The 11904-nt window shown below is 45.5% G+C and overlaps 2 pseudogenes; one reads left to right on the top strand and one right to left on the bottom strand.

The window, feature by feature from the left end:
- Positions 1-924: 924 nt before the first annotated feature.
- Positions 925-3248, bottom strand: LOC116811059 (ornithine aminotransferase, mitochondrial-like; annotated as a pseudogene).
- A 1615-nt stretch (positions 3249-4863) lies between these two features.
- Positions 4864-11904, top strand: part of LOC116811651 (putative protein SSX9) — a 16187-nt pseudogene continuing 9146 nt past the window's right edge.

Raw genomic sequence — 11904 nt, forward strand, 5'->3', positions numbered from 1 at the left:
CAGCTACTCGGGAGGCTGAGGCAGGAAAATCACTTGAACCCGGGAGGCAGAGGTTGCAGTGAGCCGAGATCTGCCACCGCACTCCAGCCTGGGTGACAGAGTGAGACTCTGTCACAACAACAACAACAGCAACAATAAACTATTGATCCACAAATATTAATATCTTGGGTGAATCTCCAGGGAATTATGCTGAGTGAAATAAGCCCTTAAAATGTTATATACTATAAGATTTCATTTGTACAGCATTGTAGAAAAGACAAAATTGTGGAAATGAAAAACAGATTAGTGGTTGCCAGGGGTTAGGGATGGTGGATGGGAGGAGAGTGAGTATTACTAAAAATGAGTAGCACAAGGGATAGTATTGTGGCGATGGAAATGTTCTGTACCTTTTTTTTTTCCCAAGAGGGATTCTCAGTCTGTCACCTAGGCTGGAATGCAGTGCCACGATCTCGGCTCACTGCAACATCTGCCTCCCAGGTTCAAGTGATTCTCTTGTCTTAGCCTCCCATGTAGCTAGGACTACAGGCACCCACCAACTCACCTAGCTAATTTTTGTATTTTTAGTAGAGACGGGGTTTCTCCATGTTGGCCAGGCTGGTCTCAAACTCCTGACCTCAAGTGATCTGCCCACCTTGCCCTCCCAAAATGCTGGTATTACAAGCATGAACCACTGCACCCGGCCACGTTCTGCACATCAAAACACTTTCACTGAATATAGATGCCATTACATTCTCTTACGTTACAAAGCAAAAGGCAGCTTCATAAACATTGTTCAATTATGTATCTACTGAAAAAAAACATATATTCCAGAAAAAGGTTTTGAAGACACATGGGAGTGGAATGTGCCTGCATTAAGAGCAGAGCTTTTACAGGACCACCTGTCTCCAGCCGGCTTCCAGGGACCACTGAAAACAACTGCTACCCTCAGAAAGACAAGATGGTCTTGTTAATGATTTCAATGGACTCTCGAATCTCATCGTCCTTGACCACGATCAGAGGCAAAACCTGATGATGGCACCATGGGTTGGCTTGGCCAGAAGTCCATAATCTCAAAGTCATAGACACATCTTCCAAGCATCACAATCTTTGGTTTCTTTAATAACAAAATCATTTAATAATTCTTTTCCTCCTGGGCACAGTGGCTCACACCTGTAATCCCAACATTTTGGGAGGCCAAGGCAGGTGCATCACCTGAGGTCAGGAGCTCGAGACCAGCCTTGCCAACATGGTCTAACTCCGTCTCTACTAAAAATACAAAAATTAGTTGGGAATAGGGGCATGTGCCTGTAATCCCAGCTACTCAGGAGGCTGAGGCAGGAGAATCGCTTGAACCCAGAAGACAGAGGTTGCAGTGAGCCAAGATCATGCCATTGCACTCCAGCCTGGGCAACTAGAGTGAACCTCTGACTCAAATTAATTAATTAATTAATTAATTAATTCTTTTCCTCTTACAGCAGTTACAACATCAGAAGGTAGCTTTATACATTCATTTCTCAAGATAACACCCATTTTTTTTTTTAATTTTCACCAAGGTTTTCTTCTTCTAAAACCCCAAGGGCTGTGATGGCCACTCGGCAGCCTAGTGGATTGCCACCGTATGTGGACCCATGTTCCCCTGGCTTAATGGTCAGCATTATGTCATCATTCCACAGCACCGCAGACACAGTGTATCAGCCCCCAGAAAGGGCCTTTCCAAGGAGGACTATATCAGGTCTGATATTTTCATGCTCAACAACCAGCCGTCTACCAGTTCTGGCCTATCCCTTCTGCATTTCATCAGCAGTGAACAGAACCAAGCTGGGAGCACGAGATGGGATAAGGGTGAGTTAAAATACCAGAAAGCTTACTGTTCTTATGGAGATTCAGCTGGTCTTTTCTTTCTTTCTTTCTTTCTGTACGTATGTTTGTATGTATGCATGTATTTATTTATTTATTTATTTTTTGACAGTCTTCCTCTGTCGCCCAAGCTGGAGTGCAGTGGTGTGATCTCAGGTCAGTGCAACCTCTGCTTCTGAGGTTCAAGTCATTGAGTGAGCCCAGGAGGTCAAGACCAGCCTGGGAAACATAGCAGAAGGCAGGGTGGTGCACGCCTGTAGTCCCAAAGCCGAGGCGGGAGTATCACTTGAGCCCAGGAGGTAGAGAACAGCCTGGACAACATAACAAAACTGTCTCTACTAGAAAAATTAAAAATATTAGTGGGGGTGGGGTGGTGTGAGCCTGTAGTCCCGAGGCCATGTCCGGAGGATTGCTTGAGCCCAGGAGGTCGAGGCCAGCCTGGCCAACATAGCAAAACTCCATTTCTACTAACAACAAAAACAACAAAAAAATAGCGTCGGCAGGGTGGCTCACAGCTGTAGTTCTGAGGCCAAAGTGGGAGGATTGCTTGAGCCCAGGACGTCAATATCAGCCTGGCAAACATAGCGAAAGCCTATCTCTCCTCAAAAATAAATAAATAAACAAATAAAAATGAGCAGGGCAGAATGGCACACGCCTGTAGTCCTGAGGCCAAGGCGGAGGCATCACTTTAGCCCAGGAGGTTGAGGCCAGCCTGGACAACATAGTGAAACCTGGTTTCTACTAAAAAAAAAAAAAAAAAAAAAAAAAAGATAGCCTCGGTAGGATGGTGCATGCCAGTAGTCCCAAGGCCGAGACAGGAGGATCCCTTGAGCCCAGAGGTTGAGGCCAGCCTTGCCAACATAGTGAAACCGTCTCTATTAATAAATCAAAAAACAAAAAGTATTACTGGGGGTGGGGTGGTTCACGCCTATAGTCCTGAGACCAAGGTGGGAGGATTGGCTAAGGCGGATGTAACCAATACCACAATCACATCCCATAAGTAAATACATTTTCCTCTCTCCAGGGCTACAGGTAAAGGATGGTAATTGTGCGCATCATACTTAGATTCCCTTTCAAAAATGTAATCAGAGGTTGGAGGGCCTTCGACTGTTTTTTCAGTTGCAACAGATATAGAAGCCACTGAAGAATGAACTCCACGACTAAGTACAGCAAAGCTCTGCAAATGTGTTAGTTTGCAAAACATTGTGTCTTTCAAGTAGAAAAATCACAGATCGACTATATTTTTCTTCTCACTGTTCAGACTAGAATACAGACGTTTAACTCAAGATCCAGGGGCAGTCTCCTGACAGTGCCTAAAGACCACCCACTTTAAAGTGTGGCTGGAGGAGGAGACAATATTCTGAAATGTCACTGCAGATGATGGACCAATCAGGGCAGTTAGTGAACGGCATCTGGCTAATCAGAAGTCAGAAGAGTAGGCAGAACAAGAGAAGCTGATGTGGCTTCTCTCAGTCCAGGCTCCAGGAGCAGAACCTTCTCAAAGTGTGGGCGGAGACTCTGATTTTCCCGCCTAAAGCATCCCCTGGGATTGGCTACTTTAAGTTCAGAGTACCATGCTCTTTCTCTCTCTTTTGATTCTTCCACAATCAGAGTACACACGGTCTGATTTTCTCTTTCAACTCTTCCAAAATCAGAGTAAGCATGCACTGATTTTCTTTTTTCATTCTTCCTACCCCTCCCCTCCTCCGTGGTGTATTTGTTATCTAGTTTTTATAAGGAGTGTATATGAAGCAGGTCACCATCTCAAATCCTTCCTGTCAGTTTCTAACTTTTTCAGATATGGGATTTTTCCTAGAAACTCTGTAGTAACGTCAGAAATTTGGGCCGGGCATGGTGGCTCACACTTGTATTTCCAGCAGTTTTGGAGGCCACAGCTGGTGGATCGCTTGAACCAATGAGGCAGAAGTTGCAGTGAGCCATGATCATGCCACTGCATCCCAGCCTGGGCAACAGAGCAAGACCCTGACTCAAAAAAAAAAAAAAGCTCAATCAAATCTTTCCTCCTGGGCTCAAGCGATCCTCTCACCTAGGCCTTGGGAGGACAGGCATGCACAACCCAGCTTCTGCTAATGTTTTTTTGTTGTTGTTGTTTTGTTTCATTTTTTAGTAGAGACGGTTTCCCTGTGTTGGCCAGGCTGGTCTAAACCTCCTGGGCTCAAGCGATCCACCCAACTTACCCTCCCAAAGTGCTGGGATGGCACAGGCCTGCGCCACCAACCCCAGCTGATTTTTTGTATTTTTGGTAGACACGGGGGTTTTGCTGTCTTTCCCAGACTGGTCTCGACCTCCTGGAATCAAGCGATCTGCATGCCTCAGCCGCCCAATGTGCTGGGATTACAGGCGTGAGCCACCGCTCCTGGCGGAATGCTGCATCTTGAAAGGCCCCACATTCTCTCTAAGTGTTGGCAGGCTCTTGTAGTCTCAGAAATTCTAGCTCACTTTCTTCTATAAATTTACAAATCACCCAGTAACAGCCTCTGAATCCATTCATAGTAGCCATGCTCATTTCTCTTCAACAGAACAGAACCCCCCATCCCTCTGCCTGATCAGATCCATCACCAGAGAGACCATGTTATCTCTGGGACTCACTGCCCTTCATTTATTGAGTAGGGGTGTCAGAACGCCCTCACTCAATACAATTACACAGTCATGTCCTTGCCTCCCCAACAAGGGTCTGTACATCTTTCAGGGTAAGCCTGGCTCCAGGGAAACTACTAACAACATTAGCCAACCCCCACCTAAAGACTCAAGGCTACTTTGCCTATAGGAAACCTGTCATCCCAAATCAATTCTTCTCCCAGAGACCCCTGGCTCCCTGTTTTCATCTGACTTCTCCCCATGTCCTTACTCAGGGACAGATAAGCCCCGGATGGAGAAATGCAGCACCTGATCCCAGGTGACTGAGTGTGGCCGGCCTTCACTGATTTCTCCCTCCACAAGACCAAAGGTCCTGCGGCTGGAAAGACTCAGGCTGTTTCTCTTGCAGGTCAGACTGCTCCCAGTGACATGAACAGAGATGACGCCTTTGCAAAGAGACCCAAGGATGATGCTCAAATACCAGAGAATATACAAAAGGTGAGGTGACCTGGAGGGGGCATAGTAGTGGCCCAGGGGACAGAATAGGGTGACCAGGTTTCTGAGGAGGGGAGGACAGAGGTCCTGGGGACAAGGAGCAGGGTCTCAGGGGAGATCTGCATCCTTGGGAGCCTCCCACCCTCACTCTGTCATCACCTAGCATCCCTGGAGACAAGTCTGTGACCTTGCACTACATTTGGTGACTCAGTCCATTCTGGAAGATGAAAAGAGAGCCAGCCAGCAGCATTAAAGCCCTACTGTGTGGCAGGGGTGAAGCTAGGGTAGGTTCTCCATGTTCTGTCAGTTAGCCATGGCATCAACCAGGACGGATTATCATCCCCACTTCCCAGATCCAGCACACAGGAAGCGGCTCCAGCTGAATGGCAGACATGCCTAGCTGAGTACTGCCAGAATTCCTTTTTTATCTTTTCCTAGGCCTTCGATGATATTGCCAAATACTTCTCTGAGAAAGAGTGGGAAAAGATGAAAGCCTCAGAGAAAATCATCTATGTGTATATGAAGAGAAAGTATGAGGCCATGACTAAGCTAGGTAACAGAAAGTTCTAGGTACAGAGAAGTCTGGGGACACATGAGCATCCGTTTTCCTGCTTTGGCTACTTCTAAGGCTGCAGAAAGTACCCCACATTTTCCTTTTGTGCAGGGAAAAATCACAAGGCAGCTTCTGGGTGTTCTGCTCTTCTGTATCCTCTCAGGGCTGAGGGCAGGAACTGGCCACAGTGGAGCTCATACCTGGATCCTGCACGTTTCTCTCCCTTAGGAATCTGTTCTGATGAGCCCAACTGTCTCTGTGGCATCCTGGGCCTCCCCCACCCCGCCACCCGGCCAACACACCCACCCTACCTTCCTTCTCCTGGCTTGTCTCTCTCTCTCTCTCTGTCTTTTTTTTTTTGTGAGTCAGTCTCACTCTGTCACCTAGGCTAGAGTGCAGTAGTGCAATCATAGCTCACTGCAGCCTAGAACTCTTGGCCTCAAGCAATCCTCCAGCCTTAGCCTCCCAAAGTGCTGGTACTACAGACATGAGCCACCATACCAGGCCTAAGCTTGTCTCTTAAGGAATAAACATTTTGCTTCTTTCTAGGTTTCAAGGTTACCATCCCACCTTTCATGCATAATAAACGGACCACAGACTCTCAGAGGAATGATTCTGATAATGACCGTAACCATGAGAATGAGGGTGAGTAGATGGGAAGGGGCTGGAAAGGGTCTCCTCAAGCCCAACTGCTTTTCAGCTCAGCTACCTGGGAAAGATCCTCAGGCATTTGTTCCCTCACACACATCAGGGCTGAGTGAAAAAAAAAGTTGCATGCAGAAAGTTAAGTACAGAGGCCAATCATATAAAATTTTAAAACATGCAAAACAAGAATATATATTTTTATGGATAATAACTAAATGGTAAATGTATACAAACATAAATGTGAATAAAAAGCCATCAAATTAAGGTGACTGGCTGTAAGTGGAGGAGGGAGGGAGGGCAGGGATTGCTGAGTGCTGCACACACAGCTTCAGCTGTGACTAGTCGATCGTGTGTTTTGTTTGTTTTTGTTTTTCAGATGGAGTTTCACTCTTCTCGGCCAGGGTGGAGTGCAATAAGGCAATCTCAGCTCACTCCGACTTTCAACTCCTGGGTTCAAGTGATTCTCCTGCCTCAGCCTCCAGAGTAGCTGGGGTTACAGGTGCCCGGCCCCACACCCAGCTAATTTTTGTATTTTTGGTAGACACGGGGTTTCACCATGTTGGCCAGGCTGGTCTCAAACTTCCTGACCTCAGGTGATCCACCCGCCTCAGCCCCCCAAAGTGCTGGGATTACAAGTGTGAGCTACCATGCCCGGCCTGTTTGTAGTATTTCTAATATTCTGAATAAATAAATCAGACCTAACATAGCTGTGGGGTAATGTTGAGATCCGACTAGACTCAATATTATTCCCCATACTTTTCTGTGTGTTTGAAATATTTCTTTTTAAAGGACTTGTTCTTCCTAAGCGCTGTTAATGAATCAAAGGACAGTTAAGAAAATGTTACAAGAGAAAAAAAAAAAAAAGAAAGAAACTATTAAAACTGTGGATCCACCAAAAACTTCCAGAGTTTGTTTCATTAAAAGCATGTAGGTATTGGATAAGTATCTTAGGAGTGAGTGTGATGAACACATTATGTAATAAAGATGGATGTTTCTCCGTATTTTATCAAAACCAAATAGTCTTCTCATTCCCAAACAATCCCAATTCTCCGTGATAAGCTTGGAAGTGAGTTTGAAAGAGTGATCCCTCATCCAACACACAGAGAGCTTTCCCACTTGTCAGTGAGCAGAGATAACATGGAGTGAAAAAAAGACAGGTTCTTGACTAGACATCTTTGTACATTTTGGGAATATAAAAGGGATATATGTGTTTACTGGCTCTTCTACTCTGACAACACAATTATAAGACAAGGTCAGACTGTCCAAACCGTCTCCAATAGACCTATTACTCCCCAACTAAACAGGCCAGATTCTACAATCTCCCACAATCACTATAAGAGATCTGAAAATCCAGTGCTTGAGTATCTGCCAAGTTTTTGACATTAAAGGAGTGTCTTTATACTGAAAATATTTCAGAGCCACTGGGCTAAATCATCCATGGTTCATCACACATTTAACAGCTTAATTGACATACCATAAGATTCACCCATTTGAAGTGTACAGTGATTTTTCGTTGTTGTACATCTTGAGTGGATACAGTTCAGATTCCCAACCAACCAATTTAATTATTTGTGGAAAAGTAAAAGACATGTAATGGAGTAAGATGAGACTGTGGTGGGGTCTAGTCCCCATGTGATAAAGCATGAGATGGAAAATTCTGAATTGATGCCACCGAGAAATAAACCAAGCATGACCAAACATAATTCAGAAGCAAATCTCAAATAACTCCTCAACAATGAGTGGACTTATAACCCTCTGCTGCAGAATGCCCTCATGCAATAGAAGTCTCTCTAGAGTTTAGAAATCTTTACCAACAAAAGGGCCGGGCGCGGTGGCTCACGCTTGTAATCCCAGCACTTTGGGAGGCCGAGGCGGGCGGATCACGAGGTTAAGAGATCGAGACTACGGTGAAACCCCGTCTCTACTAAAAATACAAAAAATTAGCCGGGCGTGGTGGCGGGCGCCTGTAGTCCCAGCTACTCAGAGAGGCTGAGGCAGGAGAATGGCGTGAACCCGGGAGGCGGAGCTTGCAGTGAGCCGAGATTGCGCCACTGCACTCCAGCCTGGGCGACAAAGCAAGACTCCGTCTCAAAAAAAAAAAATATTCTAATGTATTCTCCTTCAGTTGAACGTCCTCAAATGACTTTCGGCACGCTCCAGGGAATCTTCCCGAAGGTGAGTATCTCTCAAAGCTAATGGATCAGAGAACCTTTGTCCCTTCATGGATGTGAACACTGGTAAGAGCGGGAGAATATCAAAAATGCCCTCATTGCCTCCTTCTCCCCATATCTATCACAACACCAGATGTAGCATTGACGGCTTGATAATACTAACAGTTGTGATCCTTAATACTTCTTTTGTCTTCATAGTGATGCCAGACACTATTCTAAGGAGTTCACATGGATGAATTTATTTAATCCTTAAGAAGACCTCTGTGACATTGTGTCTGTTATTATCTCCAAATAATAACGAGCCACACACTTCAGTTGTCATCCATGTAAAAGCCATGTGACTTGGCACAAATCTTCTAAGTTCTCTGAGCTCCAGATTCCTGGTCCATGAAATGGAAGTAAAGAATCATAGTTCATGTTTTAGATCATAGTTATCAGCAACATAATAATAAAATGAGGCTATCGGGGTACAGAGATGTTAAAGAATTTTCCTGAGGCGCAGCGGCAGTGGTAGTCTAATCCAGAGCTCCAAAGCCATTTAAAGCTCATTCACGTTTGCATTTGTTATGAAGTTCGGGTGTTGCTCACCAGTGCTTTACCCCATAGGGCCTCTTGGTGCTTCTGTTGAGACACCCACTCTCCCAACAGGAAGGAACAGCTGGCCCCAGCTCTGTTACTGGGGCCACTCGCATGGCTTAAGAATCGCTTTGACTGTTGGCCCCTCCCTACTGTGAGCTCCTTGAGGGCTTTGTCCGCCCCCCAGTCCCAGCCCAGAGGATACCTCAGAGGCCCCTGAATGAGTAACCCCACAACAGCAGATTCAACTCTTGTTTACAGGGTAAAGGGATCTGGGAGTTGGGTTGCCAGTATGGAGACTGAATTCAAAGAAGGATTCAGAAAGATATTAATTGTTATTGCTACACTTAAACAGTGTTTACAAGCTCAGAGAGGACTTTCCCTTAGCCTATTGTACATGTATTGTTTGCTATTTCATAAGAGAGGGAGCTGAATAAAAAGTAGCTTAATGACCGGGTGCAGTGGCTCACGACTGTAATCCCAGCAATTTAGGAGACCGAGGTGGGCAGATCACGAGGTCAAGAGATCAAGACCAACCTGTCCAACATGGTGAAACCTCATCTCTACTAAAAATACAAAACTTAGCGGGGCGTGACAGCACCTGCCTGTAGTCCCAGACACTAGGGAGGCTGAGGCAGGAGAATCACTTCAACGCAGGAGTTGCATGTTGCAGTGAGCTGAGATTGAGCCACTGCACTCCCGCCTGGCGACAGAGCAAGACTGCATCAAAAAAAAAAAAAAAAAAATAGCTTTGTCAGTGACACATCCCAATGCAACCAGAATTGGTACGGGCACCACCTGACTGAATTCCACATTCAATGTTGGTGCCTCGGTAGGGTGGTATGCCAGATCTGGTACTGCTTTGTTTGCTGCCTAGATTAATTTCAGCAAACCATTTCTTTCCCTCTCCCTTCCCTGTATTCATCTCCCCACACGATCTTGTTCAACAGTGTTTTGTCGCCTCTCTATGTTTTTATATTTACTCTCCCAGCAGCTGTCTAGAAGCTTATATGGGATCCCTTGTATTTTATCGAAGCTCTTCCCTTCGTAGACCTTGTGAATTCTTAGAATGCTATTTTTCTCCAAACCCTCTGTACAGCAAACTCTCAATTACATGGAGATTTTTGCTGTTTGCAAGAATGTGAGTCTTAAAAGAGTGTGAAGATAAGCATTCTAGCCCTGGAAACCCCATTCACTTAGGCCATTCATTTCCCATCTAACCTCCCAGGTTTCTCCTAATTTAGGCACGGATGACTCTCCCAGCGTTGTTGAGAACACTGAATAAGCTAATGCATGTGAAGATGCTTTGTAAGCTCTAAAGCACTATAGAAATGTCACTCATACTGTTTATCTGTGACCTTCACATTATAAAGATCATGCCCAAGAAGCCAGCAGAGGAAGGAAGTGGTTGGAAGGGAGTGTCAGAAGCATCTGCCCCACAGAGCCATGGGAAACAGCTGTGCCCCCCGGGAAATCCAAGTACCTCTGAGAAGATTCACGAGACATCTGGTAAGAGGAAACGATTCGGGAACAACCCCTCTGGCTTCCCTGGCTATGTTCAGGTGTGTGGACTGGGTGTGTGGCATGGACCCCAGACAAGCCCGGGTCCAGGCTGGGCTGAGGAGCTCACCCAGCTCCAGATGAGATGTTAGATGTGACCTCCAGAGACACAGACTGGAGTTCTCATCCACAGAAAAACCACGTGACTTGGGGCAAGTCTTCCAAATTTTCTCAGCTCCAGATTCCCGGTCCATAAGTTGGAAATAAAGAATCATAGTTCATAGATTGTTTGGAGGCATTAAATTTAATCTAGAAGGCCTGATGACATGAACGGTGCTCAGGCGATTCTATCTGTGATAACCTGGGATCATTTCTTACTAAGCTCAATGCCTGATACCCAATACAGGTGTACTTCAGAGATATTGCAGGTTCGGTTCCAGACCACTGCAATAAACAGAGTCACACACATTTTTTTTATTTCGTAATGCATAAAAACATGTTTACACTATCCTGTAGTCTACTAAGTGTTCAATAACATTATGTGTAAAAATGTATCTACTTTAATTTTAAAATAATTCATTGTTAAAAATGCTAACAATCTTCTGATTAATCCAGGCAGCAAAGAAAGCAGTACCAGATCTGGCATACCACCCTACCGAGGCACCGACGTGCCATCACAATTTGGTTGCATTGGGATATGTCATGACCAAAAATTAACTACTCTCTTTTTTTTTTTTTTTTTTTTTTTTTTTTTGCGGAGGCTTGAGTGCAGTGGCACCGTCTCGGCTCACTGCAACATCCGACTCCTGCGTTTAAGCGATTCTCCAGCCACAGCCTCCAGAGTATCTGGGACTACAGGCAGGCACTACCACACCCTGCTAAGTTTTGTATTTTTACTAGAGACGATATTTCACCATGTTGGCCAGGATGGTCTCCATCTCTTGAACTTATGATCTGTCCGCCTCGGCCTCCCAAAGTACTGGAATTACAGTCGTGAGCCACTGCACCCGGTCATTAAGCTACTTTTTATTCAGCTCCCTCACTTATGAAATAGCGAACAATGCATGTAAAATAGGCTAAGGGAAAGTCCTCTCTGAGCTTGTAAACACTATTTAAATGTAGTAATAATAACAATTAATACCTTTCTGAATACTTCTTTGAATTCAGTATCCACACTGGCAACCCAACTCCCAGATCCCTTGACCCTCTAAACCAGAGTTGAATCTGCACTTGTGGGGTCACTCATTCAGGGGCCTCCGAGGAATCCCCTGGGCTGGGACTGGGACTTCCCGGATGCCCCAGATGCAGACAAGGCCCTCAAGGAGCTCACAGTAGGGAGGGGCCAACAGTCGAAGCGATTCCTAAACCATGGGAGTGGCCCCAGTAACAGAGCAGAGACCACATGGTCTTTCCTGTTGGGAGAGTGGGTGTGTCAACGGGAGCACCAGCAGGCCCTATGGGGTGAAGCCCTAGTGAGCAACATCTGAAGTTCATAAACAAATGCAAACGTGAATGAACTTTAAATGGCTT

The sequence above is a fragment of the Hylobates moloch genome, unplaced genomic scaffold (assembly GCF_009828535.3).
Source record: "Hylobates moloch isolate HMO894 unplaced genomic scaffold, HMol_V3 SCAFFOLD_7, whole genome shotgun sequence".
Taxonomy (NCBI): Eukaryota; Metazoa; Chordata; class Mammalia; order Primates; family Hylobatidae; genus Hylobates; species Hylobates moloch.